General features: G+C 42.6%; 1 non-coding gene across 1 annotated transcript; it reads right to left on the reverse strand.

Annotated features, from left to right (window-relative positions):
• Positions 1–614: 614 nt before the first annotated feature.
• Positions 615–721, reverse strand: LOC130983501 (small nucleolar RNA R71). Its single transcript, XR_009087486.1, has one exon. It is a non-coding gene; the product is annotated as a small nucleolar RNA R71 (small nucleolar RNA).
• Between the last annotated feature and the right edge of the window lie 5,271 nt (positions 722–5,992).

Genomic DNA, 5,992 nt, shown 5'->3' on the forward strand with positions numbered 1-5,992 from the left:
AGTTAAATGACACGGTCACTTCCAGACCCGAGCTTGGCCACTTTTGACCCAGAAATCGAAAGAACTTTAACTCGTATAAGGCAAGTTCGGTGCCGGCTAGCTTTTGTGAATAGTGAATCGGGCTCCCTTGAGGACCATTCCCATTCACTATCACCACCAATCTGTAACCATCATTCTCCAATCAACGAGGAGACTCTATATTCATCTGTGGGGAGTACTAAATTATCTTTGAGTGACTCAGGTGACACCGTCATGGCGGATCCACCTCGAAGGAGGCCGGAGCTCCCGATTTTAACTTGCAACCACTTCAAATTCTGTATCCAGCCTTGGACCCAAATTTTGAGCTTAAGTTTGGCACAATCAACTTGCTCCCCAAGTACAATGGATTGCCTGGGGAAGATCCTCTAAAGCACCTTAAAGATTTTCAAGTTGCATGTGCAACTGCAAGAAGACATGGAGTGGATGAAGCCGTGGTGTTGGTCTTCGCTTTCCCTTTCTCTTTGGAGGGAAAAGCAAAGGAATGGTTTTATACTCAGCCGGGTGAAGTTCGATACAATTGGAACTTGCTGCGAAAAGAATTTTCGGAGAAGTTCTACCCTCCCCAGAAAATAGACAAGCTGAGAAGAGAGATCTCTTGCATTGTGCAACGGGATGGAGAGACTTTGTATGAATATTGGGAGAGATTTAAGAAGTTGCTGGAAGCTTGCCCTCAACACCGGATAGATGAGTTAGTTTTGATCAGTTATTTCTGTCAAGGAATGCACCACCAAGATAAGCTTCTCTTGGATGCCGCGAGTGGAGGATCATTGACCAAAAACAAAACCGCAGCAGAAGCATGGGAAGTTATATCGGATCTAGCGGATTCAGCTCAACACTCTAGGTCTAGAAGTCCACAACCAAAAGCATTGAGTGAGGTTTCTCCCTCCGAAGATGCAACTTTGACTAAGACCCTTATTGAGATGACTATTTTATTGAGGCAAATCACCCAAGGGCAACAAATCCCTCAAGCTTTGATAAATGCTCCACCTCAACCTCCTAGAATAGAAGGACCATCAAGGATATGTAGTGTTTGTGCTTGTACTACTCATTACACTAATGAGTGCCCTCAAATCCAAGAGGACACTACATTGGCGGTTTCTAACCCTTACCCACAAAGACCCAATTACAACCAAGGACCCTACCTCCAAGGAGGTAATCAAAACCAATGGTGGAGAGATAACTCAAACAAAAGGTGGAATCAAGCTCCCCAAGATCAACCCAACCAAAATGCTCAAGTCTACTACCATCAACACCCACAAGGTCAACCACAATACCAACAGCCATAGCAACAACCCCTACAACCTCTATCTCAAGTGAAATATCAACATTCAAACAGTAGATCTAATCCTTCTCAAGTTAACCAAGCCCTTCCCTCCAATCAATCCCACATGAATGACACAATCCACACCTTCATGCAAGAACAAAAAGAGTTTCATAAGAAACAAGATGCATACATGGCTACAATAGCCGAAGCCTTTACTCGTTTAACTCTCCCTCCTCAAACCACACAAGGCACCCAACAAGCTTCAACCTCAAGTAGTTTGCCCTCCCAACCTCAACCCAATCCTAAAGGAAGCATAAAAGCCATTACTCTTAGAAGTGGTACTAAATTGGATAAGAATGTGGCTATACCTTCAAAGTTGAGTGAGGAGACAAACAATGAGGAGGTAGAAGATGAAGTGGAAGTGATGAGGAGTAAGAATAAAACTATTGACATAAGTGAGGAAGAACCACCAAAGGTCAAGGAGCCCAAAAGAAATATCTTGCTTGAAGAGCCTTTGCCCATTCCATTCCTAACCTTGGTAAAGAAAGCAAAGAAGCAAGAAGATCTTGACCCCACTGTCGTGGAAGTTTTTTAGAAAGTTGAAGTTACCGTCCCTCTCTTTTAAGCCATTCAACAAGTGCCGAAATATGCCAAGTTCCTCAAGGATATTGGCACTCACAAGGACAAGATTGGCAACCTCAACAAAAAGCCGGTAGATGATTCTATTTCTTCTTTACTTCCTGAAAAATGCAATGATCCCGGCCCATGTTTGGTCACTTGTTTGATTGGTGGGACCAAGTTCACAGACTGTATGTGTGATTTGGGGGCGTGTGTGAGCATCATGCCATTCCCCAACTATGAAAGATTGAACTTGTCACTCCTTAAAAGGTCCGGGGCGAGATTTGTGTTAGACAACAAGAGTATTGTGTCCGTCGTGGGGATGGCATAGAATGTCATATTTAATATTCAAGGATTGCTCTTTCCAACTGATTTTAACATCTTGGAGACCCCTCCTATTGACTCAACCAAGCCATCATCAATACTCCTTGGTCGCCCATTCTTGAAGACGGCCCGTTTCAAGTTAGACGCACACTCGGGAGTCTATTCTTTTGAATCGGATGGCAAGTTAGTCAAGTTCACTTTGGAGGAGTCCAACAAGCCCATTCGGGAAGCTTACTCTATTTTTGGATGCGACATAGTTGAAGACAAAGTGATTGAAGATGGCAAGAAGCAAGGAAAGGAAGATAGTGCCAAAGAGTCAATTTCAAAGGATCATGTTCAACCAAAGCAAGCCAAGGAGTTGGAAAATTTCCTTCTTGGGGAAGTTTCTAACTGACCAATGAAGCCATGCAAGTCCAACTTAGGACTTTAAACCAAAGTGCTTGGTGGGAGACACCCCCACCATGGTGACATTTTCCAATTCTATCTCTTGTTTATAGCTTTTTGAACTATTTGTTTCCTTGTGATATAATGCTTAGTTTAGGTTTGTTTGATGATTTTGAGTTGTATAAGTTGAATTACTTGTGGACTATGATTTTGTACTTGTTTGAATGATTTGGGGTTGGTTTGTTGTTGTGCTAAGGTTAGGAACCTTAGTTTTGAGGAGAAAAGAAAATTCTAAAACAGGGCATCTATGCGTACGCACCATGCTGTGCGTGTGCACAACTCTGTGTTTTTCGCCATCTGTGCGGCCGCACAAGCCTGTGCGTCCGCACACACCTTAACATGCCCTCTGGTCACAGCGCCAACACAGCCTGTGCGTGCGCACATCTGCGTGCGTACGCACAAGTTCCCTTTTGCGCTTCATATGTGCGGCCGCATAGACGTGTGCGTCCGCACACCTTTTGCAAGCCCCTCTGGTGGGATTAAGGGAACAGCCTGTGCGTGTGAACAACCTCCCCCATTCTCATCCTCTGTGCGTGCACACAGACCTGTGTGCGCACGCACACCTGCTGTCGTCCACATATAAAAAAAAAGAAGGTCCCTCTGTGCGCTCACACACTTCTGTGCGCCCGCACGTCCTTTTGAAACCTCTCAGGTCGCAGCGTTCTGTGTGCGTTCGCACCCTTCCATGTTTTTGTCTCTGTGCGTCTGCACAGGTCGCGTTCTGGACAATAACAGGGCAGGTTGCCCTGTTGAGAGACAGTCACATCTTTTCTTCTCTTCTCCATGGCTGCTCTCTCCCTCTCTTCTCTGCCCAGCTCCGCCGGCCACCACCGCTGTCAGCCCTCCACCGGCGACCACCATCTCTCTCTCTCTCTCTCTCTTTCTCTTATTTCTCTTCTCTTTTCTTTCTCTCTTTCCCTCTCTTCTCTTTTCTCTTTTCACCATCGGTGAGTTCTCTCCTCCGGTATTCTTTCTGGCGAATCCAACCGCCGTGATTTCGCAGTGGCTATGAGAAGTGCCATTTTTCCTCCCTAGTTCTTGTTCTTTTCAACCTCTATACCTAAGGTTTTTTATCTTTCCTTTCTTTTCATATTTATATTTTTGCAAATTATTTTCTTTTCCTTTATGTTTGCTTAGATTAAATTTGTTGCTTTCTTAGTTGTTTCTTTGTATTGCAAAGTGTTATTACTTGATTATTGGGTTAATTTTGATCAATTTTGAGCTTAATTGTGATGCACTTGCACATCACATACCACATGTTCGATGAAATGCCTTAATGAACATCTTGTTTGATTCATATGACTTGGCCATCATATGCTTTCAATTTATCTTTGATTAGGCATATCGTATGAATTGTGTGACTTCCTTTATGGGTTTTGATGTTGATCACATTATTTTTCCTATGCATTTCATTATTGGTATACTTTGAGTTCAACCACCCATGTTTTCTAAGATTGTGTACCTTATTAATGGGTGACTTTAATAGTAAATGCATTGTGTTGGTAGAATATGAGTAATCACTGATGACAGGTCATCATATACCCATTTTTCAAGCTAATTTCACTTGTTTTATTAGTCTTTATGCACTTTCTTGCATCCTAAGTAAGTGATTTGGAGTGAAAATGCATAACTTCTTTAAATCAAACAACCACCATGAAATTAATGTTAACTCATAAGGTTTAAGCTGAATTTAATTAATTTTTAATTAATTTATAAGCCTTGTGAATTTAGTGATACTTTGAGTGGTTGTTTTGGTTTATTGTAGGTGAAGAAAGAAAGAAAAAAGGAAAGCATGGCTTAAGAAAGCGTGGCCCAAGAGAGAAAAAGTGTGGCGCATGGAAGGGAGGAAGCAAGCATTGCCCTCCACAAGGGCACACTGCCCTCAAGGAGGGCAACATAAGGAAGCAAACTTTGAGAGGGAACACTGCCCTGCCCTCCTCAAGGGCGGAGCACAAATTGGTGCCATGGATCAAAGGGAGCAAAAATTCTGCCCTGCCCTCCTCAAGGGCAATATCGGGCTCATCAAAGGAATTAATTCAAGGGAGAAGCTCACCAATGCTTGCCACAAGGATCGAACACGGCACCATGAGGAAGCAAGGAACTAAGCCTTACTTTGGTGCCAAGAAAATCAAGGAAAAGAGGTAGCGTGCGCGTCACCCGAGTTTCGAACGCGGAGCTTCAGCCTTGGCACATTGCCCTGCCCTCCACAAGGGCAAGGCAGCATTTTGGTGATGCACACACGCGCACAAGACTAGCGTACCAAGGAGCTTCGGTAGCAACATAGCGCACGCACGGGCAACAAATCTGGTGCACCAAAAATTTCTGCCCTGCCCTCCATAAGGGCAGGGCAGCATCCTGCAGCACCAACTCACACACCACGCTCGCACCAAGGCTGCACGCATCAATTCCTGCCCTGCCCTCCACAAGGGCAGGGCAGCCTCCTGGAAGCAACTTTTCTTGGGCTGAAATTGGATTAAAAATCCAATAAAATTCATTTCTTCACCAAATCAAAAGCCCATCCAAATTCCAAAATCCAAGAATAGAAAGTGTATAAATAGGAGTTAGTTTGATGTAATTAGGACGACTTTTCTTTTGGAGCTTTGAATCTTGACTTTTATTTTGGAACTTTTGAATTCTCTCTGGGAGACTTCACTGAGATTTCTGAGAATTGGGGAGGAGAATTGATCTCTCTTCTTCCTTGTTCTTGCTTGAGCATTTTTACTTTTCTTGTTTGAGTCTTGGGTGTTAAGAATTGAGGAAATTCTGTCTCAATCTCCACTCAAGAACTCTTTAATTTCTTTTCTGCATAATTAAGTTCAATTACATTCCCTTTACTGTTTCTTCTTCAATTTCTTGTTAATTGCTTTGAGAATTTGGATCTGGGAAGGCAATTGAGATCTAGACTTTGCTATCTAGTCTCTGGAGTCCTGAGATCATATTTTCCTTTTGGTTCTTCTGTGAACCTCTGCTGCAATTCAATTCCATCCTCTGTTTGAATTTTAAGTATTTCTAATTCATCTTCTGCATTATTACTTGCTGCAATTTAATTTCCATTGCTTAAATTCTGAAATCCCAATCCTCAAATCCCTTTTCATTATTGCAATTTATATTTCTTGCTCTTTAAGTTACTGCAATTTACATTTCTTGCACTTTAAGTTTCAGTCATTTATTTTCTTGTTCTTTAAGATTCAACTCTTTTACTTTCAGTTTTCTTTAATTTCTGCAATTTATCCCTCTCCCTTTACATTTCCTGTTGTTTACTTACTGTTGGATACAAAACACTCAACCAATACTTGATTCGCT

Source organism: Arachis stenosperma, chromosome 5 (genome assembly GCF_014773155.1).
Source record: "Arachis stenosperma cultivar V10309 chromosome 5, arast.V10309.gnm1.PFL2, whole genome shotgun sequence".
Classification (NCBI taxonomy): Eukaryota; Viridiplantae; Streptophyta; class Magnoliopsida; order Fabales; family Fabaceae; genus Arachis; species Arachis stenosperma.